The following is a 19,784-nucleotide window of genomic DNA, read 5'->3' on the forward strand; positions in this document are numbered from 1 at the left end:
TTTATTTTATGTTTATTTTATTTTATTATTATTTTTTTGTTTGTTTGTTTGTTTGTTTTTTGTTTAGTTCTTTTTTTTTTTTTTTCTTCTTCTTGTACCCCCCTCCTGTACCTCACACTCCGATCCCTCCAACCCTGAACTCCCACAACTATATCCACACAATATATATATATATATATATATATATATATATATATATATATATATATATATATATATATATATTGTGTGGATATAGTTGTGGGAGTTCAGGGTTGGAGGGATCGGAGTATATATATATATATATATATAAAATAAATAAATTAAAAAAAAAATAATAATAATAAAATATATAAAAAATAAAATAAATACATAAATAAATAAAAATAAAGTATTAATTGTCCTCCGAAGAGCGGGGGTGGTGGTTGGGCCAAAAAAAAAAAAAAATGGGATGCAATAGGATCACTGTTTCAGTTGCATATATGCCCATTGAAAATGAATGAATGCATTTTAATACAATACAAATATATTAAATAAGCTTATTTGGGACATTTTGCTCTAATTCCATTAAGTCTCTGCAGAGATCATCTATATACTAGGCTACATACGTCTGCTATGTTCTTGCTATAGTGGGGGGGGTGTGACGTGTGTAGGTGTGATGGATCGAGCATGAACCAATAGGGAGTCGGAATGGTATATGTTAAAACTTCCCTACATCCAAACACAATCACATTCACTTTATCCTGATGGATAATGTCATACATCATGCATCACTGCAGAGGTCGTTGCACAGCGGTGGTGAACAGAATGGTGAAGTGAATTAGGAAGTGGTCAATTAGAAATAAATTACATTGTTACATAAAATACTGGGGAAACTGGGGAAACTCTATGCTGTGAAAGCTAGTGATATTTTTAATGTTTTCAGAGTTTGTCATTTTCATTTTCTGTCACATGCAGTTTTTTCCTCTTTTTTCTAAGTTTTTTAATGATTTTTAATAAGACAGTAACAATCAAACATGTTGAATTACAGCAGACTTTTATAAAACTACATATTATGCAGGATGCTTAAAAAAATATATGTAAAAAAAACCCAGGCAAGGCCCCTGGTGCTGGCCACTTGTGATGGAATCACCCAGATTGTATATTAATGTCAGGCGTAAATGGTTTGAACTTAAAGAGTAGAGGATGTCATTGTACATAGACTGTTCATAGCCGTAGACTAGCCAAAGAACTTACAAGATGGGGTCATATGTGTCAGTGTAAATGGGGTCTAAAAAAGTAGAGTACATAGACTGTTCGTAGCCGTCTATTAGCCAATGAACTTATAAGGTAGGGGTCATGTGTGTCTGTCGAACACACACATATATATATAAGACTTTTATAAAGAGTATTTGTCTCAGCCAAAACAGGTCTGGTACTGGAAACACCTTCTGAAGACACCATGACTCATCTTATTTTATCTTGCTACCTCAACCCTGGTTAACACTTCTATCAACAGCTCTTCTTCTATCAATGTGCTACTTATTTTCTGCACTGACTTCACCACAGTCTGCACAGAGAGCAGAGAACACGTACATTAACTATGGTCACAGCACTACACAATGCCCCACTGGCCCACACCCTGGCCAAACGTTTTTTGGTTCCCATTACAAACGAACAGTCCTGGTTTTGGAACCTAATTTTCTTGGTGAAAACATGGCAATCCAGTTCAAAAAATGGTTCATGAACCAGAAAGTTTTTTTGGTTTCCTGTTACAAACTAACGTTCCTGGTTCTTGAACCTACTTTTGTTGGTGAAAACACAGAGAAACGGTTCAAAATCAAAATTTTGGTTCCCACTGCAAACAAACGTCCTTGGTTCTGAAACCTGCTTTTGTTGGTGAAAACATGGCAAACTGGTTCAAAATTAGGTTCGCAAACCAGAAAGTTTTATGGTTCCCATTATAAACTAATGTTCCTGGTTCTGGAACCTACTTTTGTTGGTGAAAACATGGCAAACCGGTTTAAAATTAGGTTCGCAAACCAGAAAGTTTTATGGTTCCCACTGCAAACAAACGTCCCTGGTTCTGGAAACCAGAACATTTGATGGATGCCCTTAGAAAGGAACGTCCCTGGTTCTGGAACCTGTTTTTGTTGGTGAAAATGCAGCGAACCGGTTCAAAATTAGGTTTGCATACGAGAATTTTATTTTTTTTTTCATTCCTGTGACAAACAAACATCCCTTGTTCTGGAACCTATTTTTTTTTTTTTTGTTTTTTATGAAAGCACGGCAAATCGGTTAAAAAACGAACACTTTTTTGGTTCCTGTTACAAACGAACGTTCGTGGTTCTGGAACCTACTTTTGTTGGTGGAAACGCAGAAAATCAGATCAAAATTAGGTTCGCACACCAGAACATTTGATGATTTCCATTACAAACGAACGTCCCCGGTTTTGGAACCTATTTTTGTTGGTGGAAATGCAGGTTCAAAATTAGGTTGCATACAAGAACGTTTTTTTTTTGTTTCCCGTTACAAATTAACGTCCCTGGTTCTGGATCCTATTTTTTTTTTTTTTATGAAAACACGGCAAATCAAACATGTTTTTTTGTTTCCTGTTACAAACGAATGTTCGTGGTTCTGGAAGCTACTTTTGTTGGTGGAAACGCAGCAAACTGGTTCAAAATTAGGTTCGCAAACAAAAACGTTTTTTGGTTCCGTTACAAACAAACATTCCTGGTTTTGGAACTTACTTTTGTTGGTCATTTCTAATTGAATCACTCAGGATGTACATAGACTGTTCGTAGCAGTAGACTAGCCAAAGAACTTTCAAGGTAGGGGTCACATGTGTCTGTTGAGCACATATATAAAAGACTTCAGTATTTTTCTAGGCCAAAATAGATCTGGTACTGGAAACACCTTCTGAAGACATCTTATTTTAACCTGCTACCTTGCTCTTCTTCTATCAATGTGCTGCTTATTTTCTGCACTGACTTCACCACAGTCTGCACAGAGAGAAGAGAACACGCACATTAACTACGGTCACAACGCTACACAATGCCCCACTGGCCCACACCCCCCCCCCCCAAGAACATTTTCACAAAAACCAAGCAGTGACGTTTCCTCTACTCCGTCACCACTGCTGCTCGTCAGCATTAGTCAGCCCACCATCAATGTCAAACTTCTAGCGCCTGGCGGTGTCAGTGGAGGGAGCCGCTAATCACTTATTTTTGGCAGAAATTTGCCCCTTCAGGGCATCAGCTACAGAATAGAGCAGCAGGGCTGAGCACATCAAGCACAGTAACTAACTACACACACTCACACCGACACACTCACACACACAGGAAAAGAAAATCTGGAGGTCAGAGCGATTTGTGCTGCGCACAGGAAGCTGTGAGCACATCGCCATGACTCACTTCGAGCTGCAGGAGATGGGTATCTGTGAGCCGGGGAGTTATCGTTGCACAGTTGCCCTGGTTACCGCTGTTCGTCAGCACTCTATACACACTCTACACACACGTCCACGCGTGCACACGCACTCACTCACGCACACGAGCGCGTAAACGTTGCCTCTCGCAGATCGAGGCTGGCGCGCTTCTGGGAATCCAAGTGCGTGACGAGCGCAGCGTATAGATGCTGGATTATTCTGAACAGTCTGTACCCGGAGAGATTATGATGTGAGAAAGACAGGAAGAGGTAAAGAAAGTGTGTTTTAAAATCGCTAGTCTTCAGAGATAGGCCTTGGCATTCAGGGAATCAGCTTCAGGGCATCCTGGAATAGACAGAAAAAAACACTAACTGCTAAAGTCAATAAGAAGCTGTTTGTTCTTCAAATGAACTTCCAGACATCTGTAAAAATGATGCATAAACTCTTTACAGTATATATCTTTCATATGCAGTAGCTTGCAAAAGTATTAATTGCCAGTATCAAAGGATATACATGGTATTTCCAGTGGCAGATATGTTATTTAGCCACGAATCTGTTCACATTGTCCCAATAAACCATAAACTAAAATGAGATTTATTTAATTGAGATTTCAAGTGATAGACAAACACAAAGAAGCAAATAATCAAATTAGAAAAAAAGTGTGACGTGAAAAAAGTATTCAGCCTCCCATATCAAGACTTAATAGAGCCGCCTATTGCTGCAAGTCTTTTGAGGTAGGTCTCCACCAAATGTGTACATCTAAAGACAGAAATGTTTGCCCCATTCTTCTCTGCTAAATAGTTCAAGTGTCTGTGAACAGCAATTTTTATATGTCTTGTCACAGAAGCTCAACGGAAATTTGGTCAGGACTTTGGTCAGATTACGCCATTCAAACACATGAATATACTTTGATTTGAACCATTCTACAGCCCTTCTTATATCATTTCTTCCAACAATGGTTTTCTTCTTTCCACTCTTCCATAATGATTGGACACATTCTCCCACCTGAATTGTTGATTTCTGCAGCTCCTCCAGAGTGACCATGGGCCTCTTGGCTGCTTCTCTGACTCTCAGTGCTCTGGACCATGGCCATGTCTTGGTAGGTTTGTATAAACAGTTGAAGAATACGTTTTTCATACGAGTTCATTTTTGGATGATGGATTGAACAGTGCTGCTTGGGATGCTCAAAGCTTGGGACATGTTTTTATAACCTAGCCTTGCTTTAAACTTCTCCACAACGTTTTAACTTTGAATTCGTTGGTTTTCATGATGATGTTTGTTCACTAATGTTTGCTAATAATCCACTGAGTGGCTTCTGAGGTAGAAATGTATTTGTTTAGGGGTTCAGAGAAAAGGGGGCTGAATATTGTTGCACATCACACTTTTTTTAGATTTTTATTTGATTAAAATTTTAAAAATCATGTATATTTTTTCGTTTCACTTCACAATAATGTGCTAATTTGAGTTGGTTTATCACTTCAAATCTCAACAAAACACAATTAAGTTCACAAAATGTGAAAAAAGTTCAAGGGGTGAATGAATACCTTTGCAAGTGTTCCAACTTTACTAAATAGTCGTACTTAAGTCTTTAGTTATGCTGTTGGATGCTGACAGGATCTGACTGTGTTGCTGGTATAAATCAGGGTTTTTTACACACAGTGTCACTGTTTGGTTGCAAGTGGTCCGCCACCCAAAATAACCAGCCAAAGAGTATCTCTGTGGTCTGAAACTGAAGGGGTAGAGGATGACATTTGTTTTGCATATTAACTTCCTCTGTGTAAGTTCATAAGTTCAAATTTATAAGTTCTGGGTTTTCATGCATGTCTGAAAGTGACCTCTAAAACAATTACTTTAGCAAGTATCTCTGCTGTAAATGCTGTGAATATAGCATTTACAATATAGTATGAGAGAGTTTCAGCCATTCATGGAGGCACTAGCAAGGAAAATACACAGGTTCCTGACTTGTCTTGATGCACAAACTCAGGACACACTCCAAACAGGGTAGAATATGTGTTTAATAAGGCAAAAGCACTCATGCATCTCACCGTTACTGTCAGGATAACTTAGGATAGACACAACAGAGCAGAGCCTATGCTACAGCTAGCTCACTATCCCGCTAATATCATTACAACTCCAGCGAGCATGTAAAACCACCATTCCAGATTCATTTCATTTCTCCAACCACAGTTAAATTCAGCAGTGCCTCTGAACAGATGGAGCTGAAAAACATATTTTTTTAACATCACTAACTGGATACCCATGTCAAGAGTACATCACTGAGCAATACGTTCATTAAGCATTAGAACAACAAGCAGAGCTAACAAACACCACTAACCACACACAAAACGGAAACAAATAGAGCAGAACCACATTTCAACTGTTGAAAAGCTAAAGGAATCGCATCCAAAGTGATGAAGATAATATTGCTAGATGGTTGTGTTTCCACTTTTTTCGCTCTAGAGTGAAGTTCGGCAAAGGAATTCACAGACTCTCTCTTTTAGCATGTGCTTGGAGTTCTGCAGGATGTTTAATGCATATAATGAGACACACAATACAGGAACATGACAGAACATTACAGAAGACCTGCATGATGATGCATTATCAAGTAATTCTGGATGAATCCCTCAATCTGTATCTGCGATTGGTATCTAGCACACACTTTTACACACCTGTACAGTTTAAAAAACTATATATCAGACTCAGTGTTCTCAAGTGTCACGTTTTGAGCACCTCAGCGAGTTCACACGCTCACACGCCACACGTGGTATTTCTCACGCTTGCCAATCCATCGGCTGTATATTATAATGTACTCTCGTTGAGCCAATCAGAATATAGATCGCTCTGTTGTTAGGCAGACCTAGTCAAAGAGGGTGGAGTTTCAGCCCGAGTATTAGGCGCGAAGAACTGTCTGATTCGAAAGATCTGAAACACACATCGGTGAACACAACACCCCACCCCAAACAACTGAAGAAAAACAGCGCGCACCCACCCCCCCCAACAATCTCACTCCCACCAAACTTAAAAACTTGAAAGCCCTGTCAGACTGCTTGTAATCACAGGGAGAGTATTGTACGTGTGTGTGTGTGTGTGTGTGTGTGTGTGTGTGTGTGTGTGTGTGATTCACACAGTTGACAGACATGGTAACGTCAGGGTTGTGTGTCTGTGTGTGTGTGTGTGTGTGTGTGTGTGTGCCAGAGCTCGTGCCAGCTGTCCCCGTGTACTCTGCTTCAGCTCAGCCCAGCATGCTCCTCTGAGGACTTAACAGGTGACTCTTATGATAAACACAGTGTGCCACTGCTACTAACAAAGAGCTCCACGCTGCAGCGAGGTCTTGTGTATACAGCCCACTTGTGTGTGTATAATCTATGGAAACACTCTTATCTCTTTGTTAATAATCTAGGTGATTTATGGGTGGCGTAGAGGTGCTACTGTACCCAGCAGGAGCACTTACCATGCTTTAATCGTCTGTACTGGGTCCGAGCCAAGTGTGTGTGTGTGTGTGTGTGTCAGTCCTACGTACTGATCTTAACGTTGTTATTATTATTATTACAGGCCCTCGCAGACTAATGGCATGTGCCGTAAGGTCCTCCGTCACCTAACTACTGTCTCTTAAGCCTCCACCGCTCTTGGCAGAGGCTCAGTGCCCACTTATTCACTCTGATTTACAAGAGTGGGCTCACTCTGATGAGGAACGCGAGGGTGGTCTGGTCGTTAAAAAGAACTTAAGCAGTAGAGGAGGCCACCGGCTGCTCGCGGCAGCCGAGGCACAGGGACTGCATGGCTTTTCAAACCCACTTTTTATTTTTTTGGGGTTGTTTTAGGTCACGCTTCTCTTTTTCTTTATCACTTTCATCTTTGCTACGCAGCACTGTCCCCTGCTGCACCCGGTTATTTATAGCTTATTCCAAAAAAAAAACAAAAAAAAAAACGCTGAAGTCAGACTCATGCATCATCCACGACCTTCTGATCTCCGCTGAAAGGCTGTGTCTAACGGTGTGCGATCATTTTCTACTGCTGGAATTACTCATGAGCAACACGTCGCACAATACAAGCTGCATTGCTCAGTTTCTATTATCTGCTCATTTCTGACTTGAAGTTTCACAAGGCCTAAAATCCATAAAGTTGGATTTCATGGTTCTTAATACGATTATGAGTCCTGTTTGGACAGTATTAAGATCTATGGTTTGTTTGCTTTGGTCCCGATCAGATAAGAAGTTTGTAAACTTTTCAACATTTTCATCTTGGTTCAGTTTGTTTTTACATAGAGAACAATCCAAGTGCATCATGATTCAAACCCTGATTAAAAAAAAAATAATAATTGTACATATTGAGGAATGTCAATGCAGATTTATGTACTTATTTAAAATATATAAAAAGTACATTTATTATTATGCTTTAATCAAACGTTTGAAAGTAAACTTTGATCATACATTTTAAAAAGTACAATATAGTGTATTTAAAATAAAACAGACTACTATGAAGTGCACTTTTAGTTAAATGTAATTTAATTTACTGTTACATAATATAACAACTGTTACAGTAGTTCACTGAAAGTGCAATGTATCATGTAACCTTTTAGAAAGTAAATTAAATTACTACTACTAATTTTAAAAAAATAAAGTACATTTGTAACACTAAAAATTGTAGTACAGTATATTAAAATTCATTTTTATACCCAACAAAGTATACTAGAAGTGTGCTATTTACAAAAGACAGAAACAAGAAGCATATTTGTACTCTAATCTAATTAGATCACATATATTTCACATCAGTTCATGAAGTAGTATTTTTAAATGTTACTTAAGTGTATTTAAAATAGTTCCATTTTAGTATACAGTTAAGTACATTTAGCACAATTTAAGTTAGATTTTTGTACTATTTCTATACAATTCAAGTATAATAAGAACCACAAAAAGTTGGTCTATTTTAGCACTCTTTAAATATACTGATTAATAATGTGGCTACAAGTACATTTATAATCTTTAATCTTTAAAAACTTCAATCTACTTTTTTTCACTAGGAAAGTCACAACAAGCCACATAATAATTCACTCTGCTTAATGGTCAGATCTGTGTAGGGCGAGAGCGAGAAAGTAAATACAGGAAAAGGGTCCAGTGTTCCTGCCCTGTGCTCTGTGTAATATACTGTACAAGATTAGCTCAAACTCGCAGAGAACACCTGATAGCTGAATCACACTGCAAAAAATCCATTGGCAAAAACTTGACAAAATATATGCAAATTAAGACAAATATATGTATATTAAGCAAAAAAAATCTGCAATTAAGCCAAATTTTCTTTATCAAGATTTCTTACAAAAAGCAATGGCAAAGTCTAAAAAAATGAGTGAAGTAACACCTAAATCAAGCAAAAAAGTCACTGTTTTTGGACACAAGAATCAGAATTTTGATTGCTGTACTTGATTGCTGCTTGATTGCGCTTATTTTGAGTTCAAATGACTTAAAATAAGGTACAAATTCTAAGTAAGAATGATTAAGATAATTATCCCTAAAATAAGCAAAATAATCTAACACTTACACAATGCTTAGTAAGACATAAAGTTTTATCAGAGAAGATAATAAGATTTATTGCCTTAAATTTAGAAAATTTTACTTGCTAAGGTTTAGTTTTTTACAGTGCGTATAAAGGTAAGATCGTGTTCTCAACACAAACAAATCGCTCCAGTCTAGAGTTCATTTGGTACTGGACCGAGACCACCTCCTCTCGCAGGTCTTGTTGTGATTGTTTAGTTTTCTGCACCTGAGAGTGATTACTGTATTTACACCAGTCCAAACCAATCACACCACGAGTGAAAACTAACCAGAGTCCAGTTTATCCAAACTAAAAATGTTTGCAGTTTAAAAAAAAACAGCTTAAGGGCATTTTCACACTATAGTTTTTTTTTTTTTTTTTTTCTGGACACAATCAAGCATTCCTGCTCTGAGAATTAGGTTTGTTTGGTCAAAATAATACATTTAAGTGTGAAAGCTGTTTTTGAGCTTGAGATGAGTTTAAAAAAACAATTTCTGGTCTTCCTGATGATCTACAGATATGGTGCAGTCCTTGTCCCATATAGTAGCTATCCACTTCCAGTACTTTGTGTAGGGTATTGTGATTGGGTCAATTTGTCACATGACTTCAGGTGTTCCTGGATAGTAAAATGCCATAATTTTAAAGGTGCACTTCTTTGCTGCTTGAGTGTTTGTATTCAAGGAAATGTAATACTAAGTGGTGAATCTAGGTACAACCATTTCGCAAGAAAATGTGCACACTTGATACAAGAATGGAATGGATCTATTTGGTGTGAAAGCAAACCAATGATAATGATCCCCCTCTCTTTAATGAGCTCATAATCTGCCCTGGGTGCAGACTGTTCATACTGGGTTTTGGGGTAATTCTTTCAGATAGATCCAGATAGATCGAACTCTGCAAGTAGCCTACTGTGTGAGTATGATGATAATAATTATGATGATTAAGATTATTAATAGGGTTTGTTTTTACCCTTTCCCCTGAGAAACTGCAGGGCAAAATTACCTTTCCTTCTTTAAGTTCAAAAGTGACCAGATCACTGATGTCTCTTACTACAACGCTAATGCTTTTATCCAGCATGGTTTACAATTGAAACAAGGTACATATGTGGGGAAATGTAGCATTAGGAGCCTTGCACAAATCATCTTGTTCAAATAAAAATTAATCTAATATGCTTCTAGAATTATAAAAGAAAGACACATTCACTGGGAGAGCTTTAGCACCTCCCACTTCCAATCTAACTTTCTACAACACCCCTGGACTCTTCTATTATATCTCATGACAAGTTTTCACAACCCCACACTGCCCCATCTCCTCCATTTAACTCTACCACTTATAGGAGAGAGTGGCTAGTTTTCTATGACAAGCTAAAGTTCTCTTCCTTCTCATCTTTCTTTCCAGTATAGACGTAAGCTGATGGCCCGTTTCTAGCAAACTATTAAAGGGGTGTTCAAACTGTCATTTCATGCCACATTTCATGGGGCAGGAACAAGTATGTCATGGCCCAAGACTTTTGCCATTTTCTATAGAAGCTAAGAAAAACACTGCACTGAGCAGCAGGATAAACATATGGGTGAAAACACTCAATTCATTCTCAACATACCTACTGCGCTGTCCTATGACTTTTGACATGTAAGACATGTCATAAAATTTACTAGAAACTCTTTAGGAGACATGTACAACTTCAGTTACAGATATTGCCCAGATGATTAAACAATAATGATTCACTAATTTGAATACAGTAAATTCAAAAGTGTGTATTCTCATTTGATGTTTCTGTTTTTATTTAGTGTGAATTTACTTGACTTAATGCTGTAGCCATGTGCCAGAGATTGCTTACATGATTATATAAAACATAAGGGAGACCAGGGACGATTGTATTACTTTTTGTGATTCATCATTTATAATGGAATAGCTAATATGCTGTATTATAAACTAAAGTAATGTGTGGGCTACTTTCTTTCACACTACATGACAAAAAATGGGGGACGCAGTCAAATTATAATGCATTAAAATGATTAGACAGTCCTTGTGTGCCCAGTTTTAGAGGACCATCACTGGAGCCAGACCTTATCTTCATTCATCAGAAAAGTCTTGAGTTTTCTGCTTCTTGCTGTTTTTTTTTTTTTTTTTTTTTTTGCTAAAATATTTTTTTTCTGTTTCCTTTTGAATGTTTCCCGTTGATGTTAATGATCTTTGTTTTTTTTTTTTTAAATCTATATCAAAGTCACTGAACACTTGGTATAGGGACGTTTTGTAGCAAAGCATTACAACTGTCATTTTATCTTACAAGACAGGGATTCTAGTAATACTTGTTTGGATTCTAAATTTTACTTTAAAAACACACGTGATATTTGGTGATATTTTTCTCTGGGAGCTATAAACGTGGCTCCATTTTTTTTATTTTATTTTTTGTTAGAAGGAAGACAGTGTATCTGAGCATGTGCACAGTAAGTGTAACCAACCACTCTAGCTTGTTTCTGATTGGAGTAAATCAAGGTGTTACAAGCATTCCTGTTACAACTCTCCATGGTCTCCCCAATTCTTAATGCATTCCTTTCTGATCAGAGATGTTTTTCATTAACAACTGAAACATCATTTTAAGGATTATTTGTGAGCAAAAATGTGAACAATCCAGAAGGAAAAAAAAGAAAAAAAAATCAAAATCGAACTCAGACTTAGGTAAAAAAATGGATTTGTGCTTTATGCTTTAGAGCTCAGGAGTGATCACATCCTCCAGATAGATAGATAGACGCACCGGGTGTTGCAGTGTCTCCATGAGTCCAGCAGAGTGCAGGCTTCTCCTGTTACTGGGCCTCTGACAGTCTCCGGCCCTGACTGGAGTGCAGCCGTCTGCGCTTGACTGCCTGACCGCTCGTCTGAGGCAGCCATGCATGACACATTCATTTACCGCTGTACACTGTCAGCCAGCACCCCCTCTCCCTTCTCCCACCCCTCTCTTCCTCCCCAGGCTCGTCCCGGCCTCCGCGCACCCTCCCTCCCCATGCGGAGAGAGGCCTGAGTGTGGCTGGGTTAGCTGCGCTGAGCCGTGCACTATGCTGGCCGTGTCGCAGGGGCCCGCGCTGACCAATAGCACGGCTGGACGAAAGGCCAGAACGGGCTGAGAGGCCATGAGAAAGCCTCAACCCCCCTCACCCTCGGCCCAGCTGACTTCTGCAGCGCTCACTCCGAACGCCACCCTGACACACACACACACACACACACACATAAACTCACACAGAGAGAGAGATATTATTGAAGTGGCAGATTTTTTAATGTGAACTGTTTGCCTTCAAGCCCACCAGAGTGGATCTGTGTTTTCCTGCCTCTTTTTTGGAGACTCTTACTGTTATTTATGTCTTTAGATGGAGAAACGGGCCTCGTTCCATTTGTTGACACACATATCACGTCCACTGGCTGTATTTACTCAAAGTTCAGTACCACACACCCACACACACACACACACGAGAACCTTTTCTAAATTAAAAAGAACACCCACTTCCTAGTTCATGACATAGGGCCTACCGGTGTAAAATAAAAATTGTGTATGATTAAATTGTTCTTCATCCTTGATTAAGATCAAGAGCTTTAAGATTGTTCTTTCTCTGTACCATATAAACAACAAAGTGCATACCGTACACATTAACGATTGTCTTTTAGATCAATTGGCCAATCACCAGTACTGATCAAGGTTCAGTATGGATGCCACATTACCCTTTCCAGGCAAACGTGGTAATACATAATTGTGCAGAGCTTCTGTTGCCCAAAGTGAAATATTCTTTACTTTGTGCAATCTACCTCATCAATCTGCTCACTGTATAGACTGAAAGCTGCACTCTTGAGAGGGGAACCCAGTTAATGCTTTTACACATAATATAAACACATGAATTTTAATTAATAAATAGCCAAAAAAAAAAAAAATCCAAGACTGACCAAGCCCAGCTCAGCCCAGCTTTTTGAGCTAATGAGTGGGTAATGAGTGGCTGCAGTGACTCCTGAATGTGATCTGGTTGGTCAAATTAGAGAAATATCATCCAATTGTCAATACCATATAATCAGTATTAATTGTATGCTTGATAAACACACCCTTTTCTATTAGAAGGGCAAACATACAGTATATAAGGGCACTCAATAAGACACTAATGAAATGTCTTACTCTTGAGGGCACACCATCATAATTTATTGCAAGAAAGGGCATTCTAGAGGGCACAGAGTCATTTCCCCATGTTAAGGGACGCCAATGGAGCGCTCTGTCTTTTTTTTTTTTTTTCAACAATTGGCACTTCTAGAAGACCCCCTTTATTTTATTCAGTTTGTGACATATTTTTTCAATCTGAAATGATTATTTGTAACAATGTTACTGATACATAAGCACCCGTATACAAATGTTCTGCTCTGGCGGGCACACTGTTATACATTACCGCAAGAAAGAGCACTCTAGAAGTAACTCTTTCATTTATGAATTCCTGTGTGAAGGGCGCTTTACCTCGTTGTTGCCCCCCTAGAGGGCACTCTTCCATTTGAAGGGCAGCCAATAGGGCAATTTATCTTGTTTTTGCAACTTTAAAGGGAATTAAAGCAACCTTTTTAAATCACTGGTTGCGCCGGGGGAAGAAGGGTGATGGGGGGGTGGTTTGGGGGTTCTGCTCTTTGCGCTGCCCCTTCCATTTGACCCCCACAATTCGATTGAGTTCTGTCCAATTGAATCCAGTTCAAAGGCAGCCTAAGCAGCCTATAAGCACATAAATGAGAAAAAATGAGCTTTACAGTAAGTGTGTTGTGTGTGTGTGTGTGTGTACGTGTGTGAACATATGGGGGCATATACCAGTGTATATCTATCTCTCTGGATATGAACACACTGTTTTTCCGTTTCTGCAAATGTGTGGTTATGTGTTTGTATGCCATGACCTGCAGGTGAACTCTTCACCCCGGCTGCACCACGTTACTGCAGTGTGTGTGTGTGTGTGTGTGTGAGAGAGTGTGTGTGAGAGTGTGTGTGAAGTTGCTGCCACAGCAGGCAGAAGTGAAACCTGTGTGCGGGTTTTTTCTGGGTTGCTGGTGTACCCACGCTCTTGAGTGCGCCACACGCCGGAACCGCTCTCTGTATCGCTCTCTCTCTCTCTCTCTCTCTCTCTCTCTCTCTCTCTCTCTCTTTCTTTCCATCTCTTACTTTGTCTCTCTCTCTCTTTCTCTCTCTCTCTCTCTCTCTCTCTCTCTTTTTTCCACTATTTCTTTATCTTCAACTCTCTCTATGTCTCACTCTCACCCTCCCTATCTCCCTGCTTATCATTCTCTCTCTCTCTCTCTTCTTTTTCTTCTTTGTCTTTATCGTTCTTTCTCAGCCTCATCTGATGCACTGTGGTCTCATCTGCGTCGAGGTGACCGCACACACACTCTGTCAGACACGTGTGCATAGGCAGGTCGGCACGTAGTCCACCGGCTCTGAACACGTACCAGCTATGCACACACACTCATGCACACACGCTCACACACCCAAAACGCCCTGCGAGCTTCTTGCGTAGTCACTCACATCGAGTGCTATCGTGGGAACCGCGCTCTCACAGTTGCGATACGTGTGTATTTAAAGCCAGCGTGGTCATTTTGCCCACGGGGTCAAATTTGGGCACGAGTTTCTGCTTCTAGCTCCGCTTCTCCTTTTCTGACTCGGCACTAAAAAACGACTCGACCATCGATAAGGCCGTCGAGTCACTTTCAGCCACTGTGTATTAGCGCCATTAGCGCGATAGCGCAGAGGAGGCCTCTGGTTTCTTAACGCCTGGAATATCAGTTCCCAAACCTCAGAACATCCTGATAACTCTGCATGTGTCAGCATTCAGCCTTGTCCGGGCCTCGCTGTTGCTGCTGAGAATATTCGAGTGTGAGAAAGAGAGAACTTGACAGTACGAGACTGAGTAAGCAGGGGTATTTTTTTTTCCGACAGATTGTTTTTTTTTTTTGTTTTGTTTCCATTTTTTCCTCAGCAACAACTGTAATGCAAAGGACACCAGATGACACCCGTTTGTTTCTATAGGTGTATTTGTATTCAGACTAGGGTTGGGCGATATATTGTAAAAAAATATATATATATATATAAAAAAAACACTATATTTGTCATATTTTCTCACAACAAAAGACTCTACAATTATTTACAGTATGTATTTATGCACTTCAAATGTGCTGCACTTTACTGTACAATTAAACAACACTAACTACTAGTGGTGTAAGAACATTTGTATCATACTGTGATATTTGGATTCTCAATACTGTACTTTAAATTTTTAATTTTCAATATAATGGACAGTTATTAGTTCACATGTATAGACCTCTCAATGCCAGTGTTGTACTTTGTTGTTAGATCCCACTGTTCTGATAATGTAAAAAGCTAACTTTTTCAGATATGTATTTTTTCATTTTCCAGATTTTATAAATGCATGTTTGACCATTTCTTTCAAAAAATCAAAAAGTTGATTTAACCTATTAACATGCCTTGTCCCATATATGGGCTACAGGTGTAGGTGATACAAATCGCCTGCACATAACACATCTAAAGGTTTGGAGGACATGAACTGGTTGGTTTGTATTCAGGATTTGTGTTGTTTTCAAAATTTAAATTCAGAAAGGAGCTAATTTTATGATTTTATCCATTATATTTTAACAGTAGCAGATTTACTTGACTATTTTTACAATTGTGATTTTCAGTAACGTTCCTTATCAATCATGAACGCTTTTAATGTAATGCTTGAATAGAAATTCTCAAGATTTAGGGGTGTAATGTCAGGCAGAAAATTGACAAAAATCCTGGCCTGTTAAACAATCGCAATATATCACCTTGATTACAGTATTGCAATATATTGAAACACACTGGGGGGTTCCCTTCAAAAAATATATTTATAAATTAGATGCCAATTACAATTAGATGATTTTACCTACAAAGGTTACTTGATTCAATCACTATTTTAGAGACAAATTTTAGATACAACAATTCAACAAGTCCTTATTCAACTAGTCCATATATTCATCTGAGAAACATTTTATTCACAGCAGCCCGGAATGCTTCATCACTAACCTCAGTAATACAACTCTCTCCACAGTCCCTACATGCTGACCCTGCCTCTGACTCACTCCTATGTCAATAGAAATTGAGCTGAAATTAACCATTGTTTTATTTCTATCAACAGCTGAAAGTAAATGGAAGTAAGCATTAAAAGTAAGGAAATGAGCAGGAGATCACAAATAAGAAATTACATTCGCTCGTTTACAATGAGGTTGACGTTACCTCATCCAGTTTTTAACGGCCTGCACAGATACATCACTTGTTGTAGGCAAAATAGAGAAAATTCAGAGTGGATTTACAGTGGTATGTGTATTTTCTTATCCATTAAGTGGAATGGATTATTTTGCAGAACAATAGTAACAGCTGGGTGAGCTGGGTGAAAACGTCCCCTTCAGGTTTAATAGCAGCAACACCCATGTATTGTAATTATATATTGGATCGTAACCCCTGTATCATGATATCTAATCTACACATCCCTTATTCTTTTACACTTTCTGTAATGAATTTTGCAGTTGGCCAGTACGTTTTTTTTAAGAGTGTATGATGTCCACAAAATGCTTACAGAAGCATGTTATACTGTCTGAACGAGTCGCGAAAAGTCACACTCTAATATTTGGTTGGACCACCTTTAGCTTTGTTTGCTGCACACATTCACTGTAGCATTGTTTCTATAAGCTTCTGCAAAGCACAAGAGTTATTATAATCCTGTGTTGCTGGAATCCTTTTTTCACCAAGATCTTTGATGCATTGATGATGGTGATGATGGTCTGACCGCTGCACAAAGCCTTCTCCACCCAGCAAATCCCAAAGATTCTCATTGAGGTTAAGTCCTGGACTTTGTGGTGAAAAATCCATCTGTGAAAATGATGATCTTGTGCTCCCTGGTCCACTCTTACACTATTCCAGCCCCATGAATCCTGGCATTGTCATCTTTAAATATAAATAAAACATCCATTGATGGAATAAGCTGGTCTATTTTCAGTATATTCAGGTAGTCAGCTGACCTCATTCTTTCAGCACATACTGTTGCTGAACCTAAACCTGACCAACTGCAGCATCAACCCCAGATCATTTGCTGACCTTAAATCCAGGTGATAGTGTGTTTTTATAATTACAAATGTATATGTAATATTGCCAACCTTTAGTTCAGTTTTTTGTTTTTTTTTTAAAGCATTTTATTAAAAAACTAATATGACAAAAACTAAAACTTAAGCCTAGGTTTTAAATTAAGATTTTATGGTTGAGTTTTTATGGTTAAACATTGCGTTGAGTATCTCATGAGTCAGTGCAGTCCTCCTCACAAAGTCATAGCAGTACCATCATAAGTGCATCTACAAGTGAGGGAGAGGAAGTGTTCTGCTATTCGTTTGTGAGAATTTGTCAGTGTGTGTGTGTGTGTGTGTGTGTATTTGCGTCTTCGAGGGCAACAGTGATTCACTGATGAAGTTTCCAGCATGGGGCCACTGCAGCACAGCTGCCAATATCAGCGCCCCCCCATCCTCTCCAGCTGAGTGAGTGGGAGTGGGGCAGGGGGCATGCTGGGAGACAGCGGGGCTGTTTGTGTGGGTGGCATTGCCCAGAGGCCAGCATGTGATCCAAATGTGTGTCAAAGGGGACTGCCTGGGCAATCCTGCATGTGTGTGTGTGTGTGTGTGTGTGTGTGTGTGTGTGTGTGTGTGTGTGTGTGTGAGTGTGTGTGAAGAGGCCCACACTGGTCTCTGCTCCATTATACAAAGCCAGCAGATCCTCACTGACAGATGCCACAGTCCAGACCCTCCTGGCAGGAAGTCATTCATATTCACTATTCGCTTATCACCGGCCCTCTGCTGGCTCCGCCCGCCGGCCGGCCGCCCACTTGGCCTCCCACTTGAGCGGGACGCGAGCGCCACTTCCTCTCTGGCTCCAGCTGTACCTGCCTGGCTTTCCCAGAAGCCCCCTGCCCCCGGACTGCTCGTAACTCATCACGAGGCTCTAATTGGCTGTCGCTGTTGTGCTCGGGCGCCTTTCTGTGTTGGTGTGAGAATTAGATTCTAATGAATTTGACCATGAACAAGATGTACAGGAAGTTTCTCTTAGACTTAGAGTCTTAGAGTTTATGATGATAGTTCCATTTTTAAAATAACAGCAAAATACAAGCTCAAAGAAAGAAAAGGCTGAAACAGTATGCAAAGAAAATTCAGATTTAAAGGACTATTAAGGATTATAGGATTAGATTTCCTGCAGTAACTCATAACATGATCAGGATGTATCATCAGATGTTTAGGAAACATGTTAAGTTTAAGAACTGGCATCTTGTCTTAACAAAGCTTCAACCAGTATTTTCTTATTTGAACTGTGTAAGTAAGGTAAGTCAAGGAAATCGGTGTAAGATTTATCTTCAGAATCTGCCCGCTGCCATTCCTCCAGTCCCATTTCCACACTCAGGGTTGCCAGGTATAGACAACAGCACTCAAACAGTGTCCTGCAGCTATGGAAACGGGCAAGCTGGCTATTTTTCTGCTGAACAAGTAATCACTAAGCTTCAGTTAGGTTGGCAACCATATCTGGCAAAGTAGAGATGGGCAGTTTGTACACTGAAACATATGTATTCACTGATCAGCTACAGAATTAGACTTGTCGTCACTTGCTACTGTATGTCTATCTCCTTTGGCAACCCTGCATGATCTTCGTGACTGCAGAGGAGTGGGTGGGCCAGAAAAATCTCATCAGAATTTGGAAATTGGACTCCTTTGAAAAGCAGTGTGTCTTACATTTTATTTGCATACAGTATGAACCTAAGATGTTTAATGTTTTGTCTGTCCGACTTCATTTCATTTGTTAATATACAACTCTAATTAAAAAAAAAAGTTAAGATGTAAAAGTGTGTAAAAGGTAGATGAATATTAATAAAAAAAATGAATAATGGTCAGATGTTATGCTTTACCCTTAGGTAAGGTTCATGTCCTGCAGCTCTGATGTCACCGTCCTTCGCCATGTTGTTTTTGGCCTTCCCTCTTTCCTTTGACCAGGTAGTATCTATTCCTAAGTACGTGGCCCAGCCATTTAAGACAACTGCATTTATCTCAACCCTTAAACTGTCATATTTGGTCATCTGGTAAAAATCGTCATTTGTCATTTTTACGGGCTAGAATATATCATATATTCTCCTCAGACAGCTGTTGTGAAAGACATCCAGTTTGTTCATGTCGGCCTGTGTTACTCTCCAACACTTGGAACCATGCAGTGAAACAGATTTTACATGACTTAGCTTGGTTTTGAGGTGGTATTGCTGAAGTCTGGCAAAAGCAACACGAGCCTTCCCCAACCCAACATGCTGAAATGAGATTTCCTTTCTACAGTATGTGAAATCACTGAAAGATTTAGAGGATCTGGAGAAATCCCAGAAAAAAAGGCCTTTGGTCAGTATTGGATGCTGGTGATCTTCGGGCCCTCAGGTGGCACTGCATTAAAAACAAGTCAATGATGCAACATTACTGCCTTCTTCCTGAATATTCATGAACATCCTGGGTGCTAGGGTGGCTGCTCACTATCCCTAGTCACTACAGTGTGTGTGTGTGTGTGTGTGTGTGTGTGTGTGTGTGTGTGTGTGTGTGTGTGTGTGTGTGTGTGCGTGTGTGTTCTGTCTTCTGCTGTAAACTGGCTATACAGGATCTTTAATCTAATCTTCGAAACATACTGTTTTGTCAATCAACTTTTTTACAGTGTAAGAAGAGTTACAGCCTGTGTGTGTGTTAGGTTGTAAACTACCCTCTTGTGAGACACACACTCACAAACACACTCACTCACGCACACATGCACCCACACACACATAGTTGCCCCCTG

This window comes from Astyanax mexicanus, chromosome 18 (genome assembly GCF_023375975.1).
Source record: "Astyanax mexicanus isolate ESR-SI-001 chromosome 18, AstMex3_surface, whole genome shotgun sequence".
NCBI classification, from domain to species: Eukaryota; Metazoa; Chordata; class Actinopteri; order Characiformes; family Acestrorhamphidae; genus Astyanax; species Astyanax mexicanus.